The sequence below is a fragment of the Pleurodeles waltl genome, chromosome 6 (assembly GCF_031143425.1).
Source record: "Pleurodeles waltl isolate 20211129_DDA chromosome 6, aPleWal1.hap1.20221129, whole genome shotgun sequence".
Taxonomy (NCBI): Eukaryota; Metazoa; Chordata; class Amphibia; order Caudata; family Salamandridae; genus Pleurodeles; species Pleurodeles waltl.
In genome coordinates, this window is record NC_090445.1 from 1,446,051,660 (window position 1) to 1,446,072,718 (window position 21,059).

The 21,059-nt window shown below is 46.6% G+C and overlaps 1 protein-coding gene across 2 annotated transcripts in view; it reads right to left on the reverse strand.

Annotated features, from left to right (window-relative positions):
* The window catches only part of WDFY4 (WDFY family member 4), a 778,336-nt gene that overhangs the window by 736,268 nt on the left and 21,009 nt on the right, over nucleotides 1-21,059 (reverse strand). For both annotated transcript variants that reach the window (XM_069240880.1, XM_069240879.1), the window contains exon 2: nucleotides 632-833. The gene's annotated coding sequence lies outside the window, so the exon portion shown is untranslated. The remainder of the gene's footprint in view (nucleotides 1-631; nucleotides 834-21,059) is intronic.

A 21,059-nucleotide genomic window follows, 5' to 3' on the forward strand; every position in this document is an offset into this window, starting at 1 on the left:
GAGCATAACATGGAGCAGACCCATTGTTTTATTCTGGACCGACAGGGACAGACCAACACACCCAATCAATATTCGGGACTCTCGGCGTACCACACATAATCACTACATGAGGCATTGATAGCCAGACTGCAGTTACCGCGAAAGCTCTAAATCATGCACAAATCTTTGAGGTACAAGTTCCTCCCACAAGACTATACCGCTGAAAAGCACGTGTACTATAAAATTCTCATAATATATCATTCTGTGGAATGTTACCCTATTCGTAGGGAAAGCTCTACATGTTCCTAGGTATGACTTCATGTTAAAGAAATGTTTAAAAAAAATAAAAAATAAATAAAAAAAGAATACCTGTGTCTTTATTATATGTGATCATGTTTGTGTTAAACTGTGCCTTAATTAGTATAGACTAACCCCAGAAATATGCTCATATGCTTTACAATAGTCTAGCCACAACAGTACACACATGCACTACAGTATAGTGTACCTCCATTTTTCTTACACAAATCAACCGCAATCCACGCCAGTCATAGCAATGCCTATTCTTGTATCTTAGTGCAGCGAGCCGCAGGAGTAAATAAGATATCAGTGCAAAGTCACTCAATAGAAAGTTGATTTGATTGTGTGTACTCACCTAGGCTCTGATAACTTGGTGGTTGAAGAAATTTTCTTTATCTATGCTCTTAGATGGTGTTCAAGCATTGCCTAAGGTCGTCCTCCCTGAGAAACAAAGTGCAGAGGAGTTTTTCGTTTAAACTGGTTGCGACATGTCCACTACAGAAGCGTTAGTACTTTCCACTCTGAATCACATGATTCGCCCGCCTTCATAGTGCTTCCTGTAAAAAGCGGAAGTAGACAAATGCATCGATGACTTCTTACTTTCGTCTGTGGGTTTGAGATAAAGTTTGGGGTTCGCATATCACATTGCATAAAAACTATGGGCCTGATTCACAAACTGCACTTTGTAGTACGTTTTGTGGTGTTACCATAGTACTAAAAACTGTTTTAAAAAGTGCTATTCACAAACTGCGCTTTTATATTAACTTACACTGTTGAGTAATTTTATTACTTTTCCTTAATCACAAACTGCACTTTTATAGTATCCTTTGCTTTTGTGGAAACTTAGATTTTTGTATTAAGTATCCACCTCCATTATTTTCTATGGGACGGTGTTGCACAAATAGTGGTTGACCATGTATAGTGCTGCACTTACTACAAAAGTGTAAATTACTACCAAAGTGTAAGCTGCTACAAAACTGTAAATTGCCACAAAAGTGCAGCTTATGAATACCAAAAAGTAGTGAACGTACTTACTCAAAAGCATAAACTTACTCAAAAGTGTAAGCTTCCTGTGTGAATAAGCCCCACCACCTCTTCTTCCTTAGCTAAAGCCAGTCTGGATGATGTTATTGCAGTGGTGCACTGAGGATACAGTAGTCTGCAGTGCACAATTTGCGCTGGTGGTTGTAGGTAGTGGGCATCAGCATTATTTTTTGGAAGCTGCAACTTATTTTTCATCATCAGACTTTGAGCAAGAAAACGTCAAAAAAGAAGAAAGACTGAATAAGATAAAATTGAAAAAAGAGACAGAGAGATGTGGAATGAAAAAGAACCTGTAAGAGTGAGATAAAGGGACAAAAGTGTAGGGTGCGAGATGACTGAGGTGGTACCAAGATGGAATAACCATGGAAGTTAGCAACGCCTAGCAGAGGCATCTTAAGGACTTTGGGGGCCCTGGGCCAAATACATTTTCGGTGCTCCTGGTTTGAATTTATGATGTAATTTCAGATGTTTCATGCCCTCTTTGGCTAGGTCATCAACACTGCACAGGCACACTGGTCCAAATCCTAAATCGGTTTCCATCTAATAATCAGGGATAGTAATGTGTATTTTCAGTATTGTAATATAGCAACAGCTCACTAATATAATTGCAAATAATCTCTGCAATCAACTGCCATTTCTGATATGTGAGGGCGCATTTCGATCTAAATGGACCTTTTTTTATGGACGTTGCATGGAGTTGGGAAACAAACATTTCTCGGCAAAATGTATTTCATAGACTCAAGCACGTTACCCATATTAAAATAAATGAAAGGAAAATGGCATTTAAAACAAACTATGTTCAAGAAGCATTCAAGGTCATCAGGCTAAGACTGGTGAAGAACAAAGCCGGTACTATCAGGGGGGCCCTGATAGGTTGGTCCCTGGGCCAAAGCCCACCCTGCCCATGCTTTAAAACGTCTCTGACCCACAACATTTAGCATCACCAGGAGGCAGGAAAAACCTTTGAGCCAATCACTTAAATTTTTAGAAATAAATTAAGCACTGCATCAGTACATCCAACAAGATCACCCCAGTAGGTATGAAGTACCTGTGTGGGTGGGGGTGTAACATTTTACACCAATTAGTGTACCTTACTGCCAGAAATTGGCAATTAGGGCAGTTTTTCGGGAGAGTACTACTTCCCATAATCGATGGGTTGAGTCTTTATTTGGAAGGTTTCTACACATTGTAAAACACAGCAGCTAATTCCTTTGTAAGCCCAGGCGCTCACACTTAAATATGTAAACCACGAGCCAAACGCTGACCACGCCGTTACACTTTAGTAGAAAAAGTCCTCGACCCATAAAGAGAAAAAAACCTTTTCTTAGATGGGTACCAGTAAACAGTCAGCGTTTGCTGCCCTACAACAGCATAGCCAAAACCCAAACTGTATACTAAAAAACAAACATCGATGCAGCTACAACAATTGCAACTCTTGAACATGCAAATCCCCGCCATAAAAGCTTGCAAACACCTAATATAGGCTAAAGCTGCACTATTTGTACACAGACATGGACCATGCCACCTACAGCATAGATTCAACCCCACAGCATGAAGAAGTAAAACCTTTTAGACATATGAAGGGAATCTCCACGGACTGCTAGAAAGAGTCAAAACTCTCTAATTAAAAGCAAATATGTGTCCAACCGGAGAAAAACAACTGCAGAAGGGAATATATAACCCTATCAGAGCTTAGGCTCTTTGGCTATACTGTTCATCGTCCGGCTGGAATAGTAGTTTTGTAGTTCTTCTGCAAAAGACTATCTCTGGACCAGACCTTTTGAGCGCATCATGATGCTCAGGAGTGCCTTCAAGGTGAATGGCAGAGCTTATTTTGGTGGATTCTTGATAACCAGGGTATGATGCTCCAGGCATGGACCGACACCCCTCTTTATCGAACATCTCCCATACGCCTACTTTTGGTTGTTGCACCTGAGTGTCTAATTAAAAAAACTCAGTGGACACATTTTAGTTTCGTTTTATTCAAAATTTTATTTTAATCAGATTTTTTTTTATTTTGCTCAGATTGTTTCTTTAGCAAAAACAATCCTTGCTTGCAACATTTCTCAGCTGCATTGTTATGCTGCCAAGAACTAGTTGGGGAAAGTCCCAGGCGGTCAGTATCAGTTCTGCCTGAACTTAACAAAATATTCCCATTGGAGGAATCCATACTCCAACCTAGATGCGAAGTTTTTGGCCTCTGAATTAAAATATCACATGATCTCCACTCTTTACAGTTACCACAAATAAGCGTGCTTCACCCAGGAGAAGTGCTTGTTGAAACCATGGTTAAAAGTTGTTTTTCTGAAAGATCTTGCTTGTGCATCGTTCTTTGTAAGCACCCTATTGAATTCATTTCAACAATTTTCATTATAAAGTGGCGCGGGCCTTTTGATATGTGTAGCATATCTTTTGTATATTAGTTGATAATGTTGCAGACAGCACAGGCCTTCCTATGTGTTAGCATGGCCGGAATGTGCATTATCGTTTAAGTGCATGAGAAAGCCTAACAGACTGGCCTGTTCATTCCCATTGTGGGTTTGACAGTGTTATGCAGACCTACAAATGAAATGTGCTCAATAGGCACATACTTATCTGGTGCCTAGAGCAAAAGGCTAGAGAGAGTGACACTACAGCATTTAGTAATACACAGTAGCTAGTAATATGCTTCACAAGTGTAGAATTACCGTGTGTAATTCCATTACCAGAGAAACCAGCGAAATACATCATACAGCATTTTCAGTGACCTTCCTAAAACGAGAACAGAGTCAATGTTTAATTGTGTAGTAAAAATATAAAAGATGGTGGAGGTTGGGGTGGGGCAAGGCAGATACACCATTTGCTAGAAAGACAATGACAGATGAGACTTGAAATTCAGGACTGATGATATAAAGGTATGTGGGGAGCTGTACATGAATAAACATACAGATGGAAAAATGGGATAGCTGTAAGTCAGCTATGACGATCTTAGGTAGAGTTTAGACTAATTTACTAGGGTTGTGTGACTGGAGTGTATCTAGTATTCTAGTAAGCATCTTGTTCACTGAATTGCTATTATTTATTAAGACAGTTCCTAGCTACACAATTTGTTTGGATGGGGAGGTCTCCTACATAGTATACTGGCATTGGCTGTTGCCTGGAATGCCTAACTGCCTCTATATCTGATAACCTGACTTTTACTATGGCCCTAGCATTATGATAATCGAGCGTATGCACAGAGGTTTAGTCCTGTCCTTGACTATGTGAGGTCCTGGACCTGTCCTGTAACCTGCTGTAGTGCACCAAGAGTGTTCTTACAATTAGATAGAGGACTACTGTCCCGGCCCCTCCCTGGGTATAGCACATAAAGTAGTGGTGGCAGCATACCTCATTTTTGAGTCGGAGTGTGACTAAACACTTTTTCTGTATTACTCAGAGTTGGCCTACAGATCCCGCCTGTGTAAAGTTCCACTGCTTTGTGTGTGACAGGAAAGGTTGCACTGACATCCTGTGTGCATGTGTCATGTGTGCAGTAGCAGGGCCTTGGGTGAGAGTCGGCCTGAGTACCAAGCCACTGGGATCCATTTTCGATGTCCGTGGCTTGATATGGCACAAGATAGAAGATGAGGACTGCTTCATCAGACAGTGGAAGCCTGTTGCCTGCATTCCTGTGGCTGGAGGGTGGAGATCCAGAAACTGGAGAAAGGAGGAGAGAGACTTTTATCAAATTCCAAAAGCACTCTTGTTTGGAAGGCGTTTATTAGTACTTCTTGAACATTGCCATTATGTTGGGGGCAGTGGTGAGGGATGAGACTGAAATTTCTGTTGTGTAAGGTGAAAATGTTCTAGATCAGGCCTGTCCTTATGTCTAACTCCGAGTACTAATTCAGAGAAGCTCATGACAACCAGGTGCACAAACCGCACACTTAATTGTACCTGTGTTATGGGTGCTTCTGTCCGCAGAGAGCATCAGTGCCACCAGCTGTGCGAAGCACCACTCTACATAAAGGCTGTGTCACGAGAGAAGCCTGTCAAAGACTTTTGTCAACACAAAACCAAATTCGGAAGTTTGAGACAATAAATCCACATCCTATTCAAGCAAATGTGTAAAAAAGTGGGACCCACATTAATCAAGTTCCAAGATTGGCAATGTGCTGAAAAGTTGTCGAACGACTGCCGTCTGATGAGGGCTGGTGCCTGCCTGACACCTAGTCTCCCAGAAGTGAGACGTTATCACCTGAAGTCAGCACTTTGTTCTGGAGGAGCTGAGGGTCTGCCTAAGTGCCTAGAAGTAAAGTATTCCTTCTTCCTACAGGAGGAGACCGTCCTGAAGGAGAAACCTGGTGTGTCCCAGGGACTAAAGAACAACTAGAGATATCTGGATGTCTGAGAGTCAGCTAAGAGTGGCCCATGCTGCAGATGGTCCCGCTGGTATCTCAAAACTGGCTCCTGGTGGGAACCCCTTCATAAATGTGTGCGTTCATTGGCCTGAGTAGTGTTGCAGGTCAGGCCTTTGTTAGCCATGCTTACTGCTTCAGCCCGATCGGAGCTGCAACTGTCTACTCCTGCACAGTTAGGGCTGCATCTGCCTTAGTTGATAAATTGGCCCGATTAGGACCACTGTTGCCTGCATTGGTCCAGTCATTGCTACAACTGCCGCAGTCACTAACATGGCCTAATCAGGGCCTTGTTTTTCCAATTATCCCAATAGGGGCAAACCCCCCCATCCGGTAGTCAGACCGAGCCGCAGCATCCAGGCGTAATCTAGCTCTCAAGCGGCAGTCCAGCTGGACTGTGACACTAAGCTAAGCAGCTGCATTGATCGAGATGTGGGCTGTCCTATCCAGTGACACTTGGCACTGTTTTTGCTTACTGCTGGTCCCACGTCGAGGATGGCAAGGCCATGGGGTCTGCTCCAGAGGAGCAGAGAATCACTTTCTTATTATCCACCACACCACCAGTGTAACAACCTTCAGAAAATATTAAATGAGTGTGCATTTGAATTAATGGGGAAATTGAGAAGGCACCTCTGCCTGATTCATACTTTTGCCCTCATTATGGGAAGACCAGCGGTCAAAGGGTCATGCAGGTGGTATTAGCACGAGGAAACTTAGCAGTGTAGTGCCACAAGGGAGAATCGTCACCAGAATCACTGTCTTGCCTACTAAGCTTAATTGTGTGGTATTTAGAACTGATGTCCGAATTAAAACTAACTTTTCTTCTCTTGAAAGGGAAGGATAGAACTAAACATTGTAGTTATTGTGTCTGTTTGTTAACTGTTGATTCCTGAGCTGGTGCACATACATTTCTTCAATGAGAATTGCGACTTCTTGCCCTCGCTACCTTGAGAGTCAAGTGCAGAAAGGGATGTACTTGGTCCAGCTTGCAGAGCCTAGTAGTACAGGCTACAGGATACCTGTGTCAAACACCATGAAAGAGGCCCAATATCTGAACAGTTTATAATAAATACTGAGTTCATTGTTAACATACAGACGCTTGTATAAGCATTGCTTTTGAGTTTTGAGGTGGGGCTCTACAAAGGTAAAGGATTTCTGACAGGTTTGTCTGAAGGGTCCTCTGAAGCCTCCCTTTCAATTTCTCTAGCATTTTATCAAGCTTCATTGGATGATGGTCTCTTAGCTCAGTGAGATGACGGTGCACCGGAATGAAATTCTTTATATGTCCCTGAATAGGTAATCAGCATTGAAGAATGGCACGATTGTAATATGTGTTTTACAGTGGAATGGACCGTTGGTAAGCACCATGTTGCTCTTGCTATCCCACCCAGGTACTATCTAGCAACCTCATGTATTTTGGACCTAACATGTCCATCCTCATGCTGCATGCTGTGGCCAATGTGTAGACATTGCATTGCAGGGACATAATACATTAACAATTCAAGAACAATCGTTGTATATAGATAGATACATTCTTTATTCGGTTAAAACAAATAAACATAAAAGATGCTTAAACACCTATAAAAATCACTTAAAAAAATACAAGTCCATTCCCATTACAATTTCGGTACATGAGACGTGGTACATGATGCATACAATAGAGATACATCATCAATCGCACCATACTCAGTTGTTAATTAAATCCAAAAGGCCATTCCCCTCTTATCTCACAATACTGCTTAAAATTACACAGATACGAATGTCCCCCAGAACAAGAAGAAACAACATTGCTGGCCTTACTTGCTTAAAATGAGCCACTTTTAAAACAGGTACAAAAAACGTTTTCCTACGAAAAGTGTATAAGGTACAAAACATTACTGCATGAGTAATGGTCTTAGCTGAGGTACTATCACACTTGCATGGGCCCAAGGCGCCATTGGCAGCCCAGCCTTTGGGAAAGCTGATTAGTGGGAGAAAGGATATCCTGAACCTGAATAAAAGCGATTGGTAGTAAACGTTATTAACCCAGGTGAAGTACTGCTGGGTGGAATTAACAGCTGATTTCCACCTTTCAAGCCTTTCCCCGACAACAAAGAGCTGTAATAAACCCACAATAATCAGCCTCAACAATTTCTGCGTGATGTGTAAATAGGCGGGTGCGACACAGAGCTCTCAGTTCAGACTTGCCATAGATAAACCAGGGAAATGCTTTTGAATTGTCCATGGAAAGGCAGTACCCGATTATCAGCCTATTAAGGTTTCACTCACTCCGTACTATGTCGAGAGCCAACATAGTAGGAGCCTCAGTATGATGGTATCCGAAATGTATCTATGACCAAGTTCCTCTTGCATGGCAAATGCTGAGGAACTTTGAGGTACCCCCAGCAACTGCCTAACAAACTTTTTTTCTTCTGAGCTGAATAGGGCCACAGTCACCGTACCTACATATGTCACTACTATAACAGGTTACAGAGACACACTTAGTTTTTTAATCACAACTTTTATGGGTTTCCTAACCACCCATAAACTGAAGTTAAGGACCGAGCTACATAATCTTGCTAGTTCAAGCCTTTTTGAGAGGATGGAGGGGCCTCAAGATGACTTACTATCAATCAAAATTCCAAAATAAGTAAAGGAATAGACTTAGATGATCTTAGCACTGAGGCAGAAATGGGTTTTAGTTTTGGTGGGTTGACACACGCATCCATCACAAAGGATTTCAAAGTATTCATGGACAGATCTAGGTCCTCAACAAACTAAACATAAGAGAGAAGGAGTCAGTGAAGGTCTAGTGCTGTCCTTGACCAAAGGACAGCATTGTCTGCATACAAAAGGATTGGTAGTGCTTGGTAACCTGTCCAGGGGAGGGATGGGGGGGGGTCAACTTGCACTCTCAGCAATGCTGCCTCTAGACCGTTCATATAAATGTTGAATAGAAAGGGGGCCAGAATGCATCCCTGTCTAACTCTTCTGGTGATGGGAAATTGTTTTGTTGCACGTGTCTTCCTCCCTGATTTTGGCTGAGGCAGACATGTTTACATGGATGTCTGCCAAGAAAGAGAACAGGGTTTGCTCCACACCCAAGGACAGCAACAATAATCACAACTTTGACCTATTCACCCAAAAGCTCTTCTTTTTGGTCTACGAAACCCAAAAAAGGGTGCCCTTTTAGCCACCATGTATTTCTGAATCAAAATATGTAAATTCAAACATTGATTAATGGTACCAAGACCAGGCCTAAATCCATACTGAGAGTCAATGATAATGTTCTTCTCTTTGGCCTACCCAGACAGCCTCTTTAGGACCACCTGACTTAGAACCTTAACAGAGATGTCAATAAGCGATATAGCCCTATAACACTTCGGATCCCCCAGTCATCCTTTTTAAATACCGACACGATAATGCATTGAGACCAGGAACTTAGGGTGCCACTTGACACAGCAGTGTTTTAGGTGCCAAGATGACTGCATTACTCTCAAAGAGGTCAGCTGGAACGTCATCTGGGCCAGGGGCCTTATTGCAGGCTAGACATCTGATAGCATATGTAACTTCAGAAATAGAAAAGAATTGGCAAGGGGCGCTATTGTCCTTCGTACGACTGTTTATGGTAGCTAACCCAGTCGTGTCGTCAAAGGAATACATTTGGGAGAAATTATTTAAAAAATGTATCTTTAGATATTACAGTGATCAAATTGGGCATAGTATTATCAGCTAAAAATGGTAATTTAATGCTCTCCAGAATGCTGCTCAGTCATTAGATTCACTAGCAGAAACTAGCTACTCCCAGGCATCATCCTTAAGGGATTCATTTTTCTCATTCAACAATCAATCAATCAATCAATCAAGAAATTTGTATAGCGCGCTACTCACCCGGAGGGTTTCAAGGCGCTGGGGGAGGTGGGACCGCTACTGCTCGAACAGCCAGGTCTTGAGTTGCTTCCTGAAGGAGAGGTGGTCTTGGGTCAGGCGGAGGTGGATGGGGAGGGAGTTCCAAGTCTTGGCTGCCAGGTAGGAAAAGGATCTTCCTCCCATGGTGGCTTTTCTAATGAGTGGCACGGCGGCAAGGGCGTGGCTGGTCGATCATAGCTGGCGGGTGGGAGTGTAGAAGGTCAGGCGGTTGTTGAGGTACCTGGGGCCCAGGTCGTGGAGGGCCTTGTGTGCGTGGGTGAGGAGACGGAACGTGATTCTCTTGCTGACGGGGAGCCAGTGCAAGTCTCTCAGGTGTCCGGAGATGTGGCTGTGACGGGGGATGTCAAGGATGAGGCGTGCGGAGGCGTTTTGGATGCGTTGGAGTCTTTTCTGTAGTTTGGCCGTGGTTCCGGTGTAGAGGGTGTTACCGTAGTCCAGTCGGCTGGTGACGAGTGCCTGGGTGACCGTCTTCCTGGTTTCGGTGGGGATCCATCGGAAGATCTTTCGGAGCATGCGTAGGATGTTGAAGCATGATGATGAGACGGCGTTGACTTGTCTGGTCATCGAGAGGGAGGAGTCCAGGATGAAGCCCAGGTTGCGTGTGTGGTCTGTTGGTTTGGGTGCGCTGCCCAGGGCAGGGGGCCACCAGGAGTCGTCCCAGGCAGAGGGTGATAATCCAAGGATGAGGACTTCCGTCTTGTCTGAGTTCAGTTTCAGGCGGCTGTTCATCATCCACTCGGCTACGTCTTTCATCCCTTCGTGCAGGTTGGTTCTGGCGGTGGCTGGGTCGTTGGTGAGGGAGAGGATCAGCTGGGTGTCGTTGGCGTAGGAGATGATGTTGAGGTTGTGTTGGCGTGCGATGGCTGCGAGGGGGCTCATGCAGACGTTGAAGAGGGTGGGGCTGAGTCATGATCCTTGTGGTACGCCTCAGCTGACTTCGGTGGCCTCGGATCTGAACGGGGGGAGGCGGACTCTCTGGGTTCTTCCGGTGAGGAACGAGATGATCCACTCTAGTGCCTTCTCTTGGATTCCGATGTTGCTGAGGCGCTGCACTAGGGTGCGGTGGCAGACAGTGTCGAACGCTGCGGAGAGGTCCAGGAGGATGAGGGCCGCTGTCTCCCCGTTGTCGAGCAGGGCTCGGATGTCGTCGGTGGCTGCGATGAGGGCGGTTTCGGTGCTGTGGTTGGCTCAGAAGCCGGACTGCGAGTGGTCGAGGGATCCATTAGTCTTGAGGAAGGCGGCTAGCTGTCTGTTGACGGACTTCTCAATGACTTTGGCAGGAAACGGGAGGAGCGAGATGGGGCAGTAGTTCTTGAGGTCGGTGGGGTCTGCTGATGGTTTCTTCAGGAGGGCGCTGAGTTCGGCATGTTTCCAGCTCTCCGGGAAGGTGGCGGTGTTGAAGGAGCAGTTGATGATGTCCCGGAGATGGGGTGCGATGACTGAGTCGGCTTTGTTGAAGACGTGGTGGGGGCATGGGTCGGTTGGAGAACCGGAATGGATGGTGTTCATCATCTGGATGGTGTCTTCGGTGCTGACCGGGGTCCAGGCGCGGAGGGTGGTGTTGGGGGGCGTCGGTTTGGTGGTTGGGTGCGTGGTCTGTGCGCCGAAGCTGTTGTGTATGTCGGCGATCTTGCGGTGAAAGAACGAGGCGAGTGAGTCGCAGAGGTCTTGTGAGGGAGTGATGTTGTTGTTTCCGGCGCTGGGGTTGGAGAGCTCTTTGACGATGCTGAAGAGTTCCTTGCTGTTGTGTGCGTTGTTGTCTAGTCGTTCTTTGAATGCTGTCTTCTTGGTGGTGTGGATCAGCTGGTGGTGTTTGCGGGAGGCGTGCTTGAGGGTGGTCATGTTGCCTGTGGCCGGGTTTTTTCGCCAGGCTTTCTCGAGGGTGCGGCAGTTCTTCTTGGAGTTCTTGAGGTCGTTGTTGAACCAGGAGGCTTTCTTGCTGTTGGGCCTGGTGGGATGGGTTTTCAGGGGTGCGAGGTTGTCAGCGCAGTTGATGATCCACTGTGTGAGGTTGTTGGCTGCTTGGTTGGGGTCCGCTGAGCTGGAGGGAGGGTTCTGGCTCAGTGATGTGGAGAGCTGGTCGGTGGTGATCTTGTTCCAGCTCCTGCGGGGAGCCTGTTGTGGGTGGTGGTGAGTCGTGGTTCTTCTGAAGCTGAAGTGGACGCAACTGTGGTCTGTCCAGTGGAGTCCGGTGGAGTGGCTGAAGGAGATGTGCTTGCTGGAGGAGAAGACTGGGTCAAGCGTGTGTCCGGTGTAGTGTGTGGGGGTGTTCACCAGTTGCTTGAGTCCGAGGTTGGCGAGGTTGTCCAGCAGGGTGGTGGTGTTGTTGTTGTTGTTGTTCTCCAGGTGGAAGTTGAGGTCCCCTAGGAGGATGTAATCAGCGGAGGGGAGGGCGTGTGGGCTGATGAAGTCTGCGATGTCTTCGCTGAATTGTGTACGGGGTCCTGGGGGTCTGTAGATGAGGGTGCCTCTGAGTGTGGTCTTGGGGTCGGTGTATATCTGGAAGTGGAGATGTTCGGCGGCTGTGAGGGTGTCGTCGGAGTTGGTCGTGATGCGGATGGTGTTCTTGTGGACGATGGCGATGCCTCCTCCTGTCTGGTTGACGCGGTCCCTCCGGGTGATCTTGTATCCGTTCGGGATGGCGATGGCGATGTCGGGCGCTGAGGAGGCGTTCATCCAGGTTTCTGTGAGGAAGGCGACGTCTGGAGATGTGGTGTCGAGCAGGTTCCAGAGTTCCACGGCGTGTCTGTGGATAGAGCGGGTGTTGAGCAGGATGCACTTCAGGTGGTTGCTGCTGGTGCTTGACTTGGCGAGTGCAGTCCGTGTCTGAATGCAGGAGAACTTGCAGGATTGGCAGGTGAAGGGCCCGTGGGTGCGTCTAGGGGTGGCTCTGCAGCAGCCGGGGATCCGGCCGGTGTTGATTGCGATGAGAGTGGCGGCGTTGTAGGTCTTGCGGGTGGGCTGGCCTCTGCGGGGGCCAGGGGGTCTGGCGCTGGGCGCGGGCCGGGCGCAGACGGGCGCAGACGGGCTTGCCTTAGGCGCGCCTTCGGCGCGCCAGCAGCGCGGCCGCTGTGCGGCCTCCATATGAGTGGGAGAGGGAGGGAGGAGCAGCTGGGAGGTGGGAGCGGGGCGGCCAATGGGGTGCGAGGGGAGCGGAGCTACGGGACGCGGCAGCGGGAAACGGGCAGCGAGGGGGAGACGCGGTGCACAGGGAAACAGAGATTTAGGACCACAAACTGGGCAGAACAAGGTGAGGGGAGCAGTACAGGGCAGCAAAAGGACACAGGAATAAAGCAGCGGTCAGCGGTCTCACAGGGGCTGCGTGGCGGCGAGGGGAGCGACCTGCCTGGTAAACAGGGTCAGAGGTCGCTCTCTCTACCGCTGCACGGCCTCCATATGAGTGGGAGAGGGAGGGAGGAGCAGATGGGAGGTGGGAGCGGGGCGGCCAATGGGGTGCGAGGGGGGTGGAGCTACGGGACGCGGCGGCGGGAAACGGGCGGCGAGGGGGAGACGCGGTGCGCAGGGAAACAGAGATTTAGAACCACAAACTGGCAGAACAAGGTGAGGGGAGCAGTACAGGGCAGCAAAAGGACACAGGAATAAAGCAGCGGTCTCACAGGGGCTGCGTGGCGGTGAGGGGAGCGACCTGCCTGGTAAACAGGGTCAGAGGTCGCTCTCTCTACCGCTGCGCGGCCTCCATATGAGTGGGAGAGGGTGGGAGGAGCAGCTGGGAGGTGGGAGCGGGGCGGCCAATGGGGTGCGAGGGGGGTGGAGGTACGGGACGCGGCGGCGGGAAACGGGCGGCCAGGGGGAGACGCGGTGCGCAGGGAAACAGAGATTTAGGACCACAAACTCATTGTTTTAGTGAGTTCTTAGGCACTGGATCTCCCCCCCATTTCTTGCACAGCATTTAACGGCTGTCTTTAAGGTGCAGTGGGCTTTAGAGTATGCTCATTAAACCACTGAGATCTACTCAAAATGGAAGAACCTTGTCTGGGAACGTAAGGGCAAGTCTCACCCTGCCCAAAATGCAAAGAAAGCAGTTAGGACGTCCTTAACACAAAGGTTAGGGTTTAGGCCGTGTTCTACCTCAGGGCACAGTTGCCTAAACAATGTCCTACAAAATTCCTCCAGGATTATTTTGGATCACTTCAGACATCTACCCTAATCCAAAGGAGTCAGGTGTTGCAGAATAGAGGCCAATGATAGGGGACGCTTACACTAATATTTTAAGACCGAGACAAATGTGTTATAATAACTCAAACCCGTAGATTTAGGCCCTCATTCTGACCTTGGCGGGCGGCGGAGGCCGCCCGCCAAAGTCCCGCCGTCAGGTTACCGTTCCGCGGTCGAAAGACCGCGGCGGTAATTCTGACTTTCCCGCTGGGCTGGCGGGCGGTCGCCTTCAGACCGCCAGCCAGCCCAGCGGGAAAGAGGCTTCCACGATGAAGCCGGCTCGGAATCGAGCCGGCGGAGTGGAAGCTGTGCGACGGGTGCAGTTGCACCCGTCGCGTATTTCACTGTCTGCGCAGCAGACAGTGAAATACATGTAGGGGCCCTCTTACGGGGGCCCCTGCAATGCCCATGCCAGTGGCATGGGCACTGCAGGGGCCCCCAGGGGCCCCGCGACCCCCCCTACCGCCATCCGGATCTCGGCGGTCCGACCGCCGGGATCTGGATGGCGGTAGGGGGGGTCGGAATCCCCGCGGCGGTGCAGCAAGCTGCGCCGCCGCGGAGGATTCAATGGGGCCGCGGTACACTGGCGGGACCCCGCCAGTGGTGCCGGTCCGACCGCGGCTTTACCGCCGCGGTCGGAATCCCCATTGGAGCACCGCCGGCCTGTCGGCGGTGCTCCCGCGGTCCTCCGCCCTGACGGTCAAAGACCGCCAGGGTCAGAATGACCACCTTAGTCTGGTAATCCCCCATCTAACTGGAGAGTGATAGATATATCAGGAAATAGCCCACTATTGATTCTGACCATCTTCCTACATAGGTTGGAGCTATGTGGGTGCTAGGTATTACCAAATTCTGGGAGTGAGTTAGAAGGTTCAACTGATCCCCTTGGAGAGAATGCTCAAATTGAGGGATTGGTGACTCATCTCCTTCCAAGGGGTACTGAAGAAAAAAAAAAAAGGGTCGTGAGCAGGGGTGGATAATAAAAATCGCCCATCACAATTAAGACTTTCTTGGCTAGATCTAAGTCCCAGGGTATCAAGAAGTTCTTAAATTTCTCTATAATGGACCCTAGATTGAAGATGATATCAGAGTGGCGAGAATGACCATTGATTTGTAAATATTTGCAATTAACATCAAGGATTTACCTAAAAAGTAAGTAGACCCCCCCCCACCACATATGGACAGTTTGTCTCCACCTCAGTCATTGCACAAATTAATGTTAACAAAATTAAAATTCATAACCCGGCCCTGGCTCACCCAATAGGAGGGGTATCGCTGGCCAGAATAAATGGGCAAGGCCATCCAAGGAAGGGGTGGTTTTAAGGGACACAGTTTCCTGAAAGGCTAAAATGTGAGAGGGTTTGATAAAATCTAGCCAATTTGGGTCCCCGAACTTAGCTTCTAACTGGCTATATTCCAGAAAAGAGCCCCAGCTCATCATTAGTACAAGATAGGAAGGGATGACCCTCTGCCTCTTCACCAACCTCTTTCATGTCATCCCCAGATTTAAAATGAAGTAGTCAGTCCTGCCTCTGAAGAGAGTCAAGGATCTCAAACCTGTTGAAGTGTTCTCACTAGGAGGCTTACAATAAAACACTGAAGGACCTTGAGAAGGCCCAGAGTAATGGGGACTGCTCACCCCCGAGCCAGAAGTGGTAAAAAGGGCAGGCTGCTCCCTGTGTTCTTACTATGTGTAGCTTGGGGATCCCAAGAGTGGTAGGGGCCATTCAACTCAGATCCGGTCCCTGGCTCGCAAAAAATTCCCCAATGGGTGCAAACCAATGCATGATCTCTCTATGCCCTGGGGAGAAGCTAGAATTCTGGCATCAGCCCATCTGTTATTAAAATTCATTACAATACAATTGCTCTTAAATAACTTGGGGCCATGACTAACCCACCAAACTCTATGAACCATATTTATCTGTGTGTGGATACTGGTGTGTGAATACTGGTGCCAGCCTCTACCCTCATGGACATCTAATGGGACACTCTATCTTGAGTTGTGAAAACCCCTCCTGACTATATAAAACAATTGGGGGCACGTCCACTAGGTCCACCACATAAGAAGTGCAATCAGGTGGAAGATCTAAAAAGTCATCCCTACAGAGAAAACCCCCAGGGTTTGTCTCCAACGAGGGTGAGGGATGAGCCCCAGAATGGGCCCCAGTATGGGTGTACATAGCGGTGGCATGTCTTGATGTCAGAGGCTGAGATGGGAAGGAGTTATTAGAGTTGCCCATGTTAGGTTTATCAGAACTGATGTTCCTATCCAGTTGGGGAACTCAGCAAGTTCAAGAAACACCTAAATGGAAGATTCACTCTGGCAAAGTAATCTAACATTTGCCACGGGCTGAGTGCCATACAATGACAGGGAGTTAAAGAATGTGAGCAATCCAACCTTCTCAGTGCAGTAAGGTGGGATCCCTAGCAGTGTCCTCAACATGCATATCTGAGTTGATACCTATTATTGCTGACTCACTGCCTGTTGCCCACTAACTGCTTAGCATAGAATCTGTGTAACTGGGTTCAGCAGCACTTTTCCATACTCCACACCACTCAGCACCTTGTGAGTATGGTTTTCTAAAAAGAAGAGCTCTTGGTATTCTTCCATAAAGAGGTGCAAATAAGCCTTGTGCCAAAACAGCCTAGTCCTTGGGTCCCTGAAGAATCCAGCATGTCCACTATGGAAGAATCCCACTCAGTAACTGGAGTCCACCCAAAGAGGTGATGATTATTCTTTGTCATCTGTATCCCTGCCATCTGCGCCATGATTGTCAGAGCAGAGGCCCTGAAGTCCTGCACATACGGCAACACCTCTACTTTCTGCTCACATCTTGCTAGCCAGAGGTCAAAACTTGAACTCTGTTATGGAACTTACAGTCCACTACCATACATCTACAAATGGACCAATTAGCAAATATTAGTCTATGTCAATCTTGCTGGCATCATCAGAATGTACATCAAGATTCTTCCTGAAGGAAACATATTGCTGGGCATCCCATCAGGCATCCAGCATATGGTTATCCAGAGCACTACATAAATTTACAGCTGTTGCAGTCATACAGCTATTTGCATTTGCTTGCTCGAACATATACCTGTTGGGGAGGTGACACTACAGTAAAGAAGGTTATGAATGTCAGCTCTGGAGATCCAGCTTCCAGATTACATGGTCAAAGCAAGGTTCCCAATCCTCAAATATCCACTTGCTAAGCAGATCAATATATTTAGCCTTCCCTTTGATCACTATAAGCAAAAGTGTCAAGCTTCTGACCATGGTGCCCTTTTAGTTAGAGACCCATTCTCTAGCCCCCCAAGAATGGCCTATGCTACATTGTTTGCAACCCATCTCCAAGGGTGCCAAAGTTACTCTCTTCATTTGGAAATAGGCTTAAGGGGTACGCTTGGATTGTGGTTGAATGACAGATGCCTGGAACAACAGGTTCATCTTCATCCTCTCTCTCAGATGTGGATACAAGAATAAAACAAGCCACTCAAGTTAAGGCACATATGTGGAAGGATCTCAAGTGGGGCAGTTAAGCCGCAATCCTTATGAGCTTTCATTAGGCCCAGGTGAAGTTTTTATAGCACTGCATAACCTTACATAATTGTCAGGATTTTATGTTACGCTTGTTATGCAAAATGCCTAAAGTTAAACTAACGCAACATGTTGTGTGATTTTTCATCTGTTCAGGTAATAATCATACTGTGGAGCCCTGGAACAACTTCAATGTCCAGACCGCAAGTGGGTGCTCTTCATGTCATGTGAAATTTAGCACTATTTTTAGTGCAGAATCCGGGGTTTGCATAATTTTGTACCATTTTTCCATAATTTTATAGAATTATGCAAAAAGAAAAAACCTAGCCAGGAACAAAGTGAACAAGTGCAACTTGCTGCAGAGTGTTTCTGGACTGCAGTATGTAAACAGTCGGGGGGGGGGGCATAAATCATGGCCAGGGGCTCAACACTTTTGAGTATGCCTCAAACTAGCATTCAGGTGGATTTTGGAACAGATCATCTCAGGGACTGGAGTGACTGGATGCTTCAGAAGAGTATGTCTGTTGCTCTTCAAAGGATGTGAAGTCAAGTACGAGTGAAAATTATGAGCTCGAGATGGAACACCGTAGTCTGAACTTGTTCAGATGGTGTCCAGATCTAAAGAAACCAAAACTTCTTACAAGACTGCAGGGGCTTTCAACCCTATATTTCCCTCTGAACCTCCTTTTCATAAATAATTGTATCTAAGCAAGGACAAGTTCCTAGCAAAGGAGACTTTGACTCCCCTTTGGAGTTGGGTAATGGACATACTCCTCCACTTTCCAGCCATTTTGATTCTTTTGTTGGGTCTTGTAAGGGAGAATTAATGGATTCCTTACTTTGGGACTCTAGCCGATTTCAGGCGACCATGCCTCATTGTGGACTTTTGCAACCATCTTGTGAGCACATCTGTTGGCCATGTAGACTCTGGGCATTCATAGATCGTTCCTGTACACAATGCAGATTGCCTCATTTGGCTCTGGGTCATGTTTTGGAACCCATTAAGTTTCATGTACACAGTGCAGATTGCCTCATTTGGCTATGGGTCATGTTTTGGAACCCATTAAGTTTCATGTCTTAGAGATGGTTACTATTTCACCTTCCTTTTAGAGACAATCACATTCTTCCAGACATTTGTTTGCCCAAGCTTCTTGAAAGCATTGTGCTTCTCCATCCCTAGAATCGGTGATCATTTAATTTGAAACTGCGACAAGGCACCTGGCTTCTGGATCATTAAATGCCTAGTATTCGTTTGCACCTGAAGATGATTTTCCTGAAACTCACTACGCTTCTGAGTTTTGCGTCCTACTGATGGACCTGTGCTGTCAAACATATTTCAGTCTCTGCTAGGGTTATTCCTCCCGAAGATGTTTTCTTGTTCCTATTCTTGATTCTCTCTCTCGTTCTAGCCATTCTTCTCTAATAAACCTTTCCCCTGAGTACACCAGTATATTGTTGGATATGAAACAAGACCTCCACTGTGGGGGTCCTACACAGCCTCTCAATTGTTATCCGGCGCACCTCATAAAACTATCAATCCCACCTTGCCTCAGATGGACCATCTAGTTATGTTAGCTTTTGGCATAGTCGCAAACTGATTGGCATACACCCAGCACATACGATACATAGCATCTATGTCTCTGACAGAGATTGAAGATTATGCCTAATCATTATTTTACGTTATTAGTTTAGCTGTATTATGAAATAAACCAATAACATTTATAGGTGGGATTGCTATTAAAGTTATTGAAAAACATTACATTGCAAACAGGTCTACCATAACGAGCTTTTATATTGAAATAAATGACGCTGCAACAGCTCAGATGGTTGCAAAGCATTGACCTTGCAAAATATTGGCATCTGTGTCTTTATTTAATTTATGCTAGTAAGGAAACAGTTTAATAAATACACTTAGGTTAATAATTGGCAGCCCTTCGTTGGACTGTATACCCAAGGTTTTTGTTCTTCTATTTCCTGGTTGCATTTGGTTTAAAATATTGAACCGTCAAGCTGTGCCTTCCAGGCGTGAAGGGGGTATGATTTCAGGCTATGCAATTTAACCCCACCTCGCCTCCCATCTGACAGCTGAAAAGAATGGGATTGCTAGCTGATATTTTGTTACCTGGTATGAGATGTCAGTATGATGTCAATGAGTTATGATGTAGCTGTTGTACTTGTGTATCATTAAAGAGGTCCTGCAAAATATTTATACATAACTGAATTATCGCACTTCAGTTTAATTTTGGGCTATGGTTATTATGTTAATTACATCAAAAATAATTTAATTAAAATTAAGACTGTGTTAGTGTTCAAAAGTTATTTGTTTAGCTATATCATACTTGAAACAAACCAATAACATTTACAGTTTGGATTAATATTAAACTAAATGAAAGCATGAAATTACAAATAACGTTTTTATAAAATACAAAGATACAGATTTGTGAAGCGCGGCACTGTCACCTTTACGGGTCTTTGGGCAAGCCGTGTCTCCAATGAGGAGCCATGTCTTGAGTTGCTTCCTGAACAAAGTCAAGGACAGGGCCGTCCTGAGTTGTAAGGGTGGGCTGTTCCAGGATTTGGCAGAACGTAGGCGAAGGAGCAGCCGACGCTACAGCAGCGATGGATGCAGGGGACGTGTGCGAGGTGGAGCAAAGCTGTCTTGCGGGGGTGTGTATATTTAGTCTGTGGTTGAGGTATGTCGGTCCTTGATTATGTAGTGCTTTGAAGCCCAGCGTGAGGATCTTGAATCAACACCTCCTTTGGTCTGGGAGCCAATGAAGGGCACTAAAGTGGGGGGTGTTGCAGGCATATCTTGGGAGGTCCAGGATGAGTCTGGCTGCAGCTTCTGTATGGACTGCAGTCTCTTGAGTAGCTGGGAGGGGAGACGCGAGTAGAGGGCATTGTCGTAGTCGAGACAGCTGGTGATGAGTGCGTGCGTGACTGTTTTTCTTTCACTGGAAGTTTGGCAGAGCATCCGGACTATGTGGAAGCAAGAGGAGGCCAGCGATTTAACATGATGTTTCAGGAGAGCTGACTGTCTATGATGATGCATAGGTTGCAATCGTGGTCCGAAGGGGTGGGTGGGGGTCAGAGTTACGCTGGTCACCTGCTGTGGTCCCATATGTTGAGCTTTTTCCCCCCCCAAAGATCAGGACTTCTGTCTTGTAGGTGTTGAGCTTGAGGCCTTACAATTACCTTTCTTATTTTAATGGGATTTAATTTCATTTCATTTAAGGTTAGGATAAGAATTAATGAAAGATGGTGGAAACAGTGATGGAAAGTAAGTAATTTATTCAGTTTACAGGTGAAGAGGTGCAGCCTCAATCCTGCAACTATACACAGTTAGAACAACCACCTCCAACTGTCAATGCACCCCTGTAGTGGATCCTATTTAGTTTTAATGGGACTCAGGAGTTTAGCTTAGCCTTCTGGCTTCCAGGCCTATGCCCCCCTTACCTAGTGACTTTTAACCTATTTAGCCTGCTCTGTTTTAGCGCATTTATTTATTTATTCCAAGATGGCTGCTATGTTGATAGTTAGGAAGATGTTTTGATTTCACGTTATCGGTGCCATTTTGTGAAGGCGTAACTATCAGCGTCAAAGATATGTGATAGACATAGGTATTCACGTCATGTTCTTTCCCACTTACGTGTGACAGGAACATAATGTACTTTGAAGGGAAATTTTTATGAAATTGCCGACCCAAGCATGCTTTGTTATCTGTTGTATGGGAACATACCTGC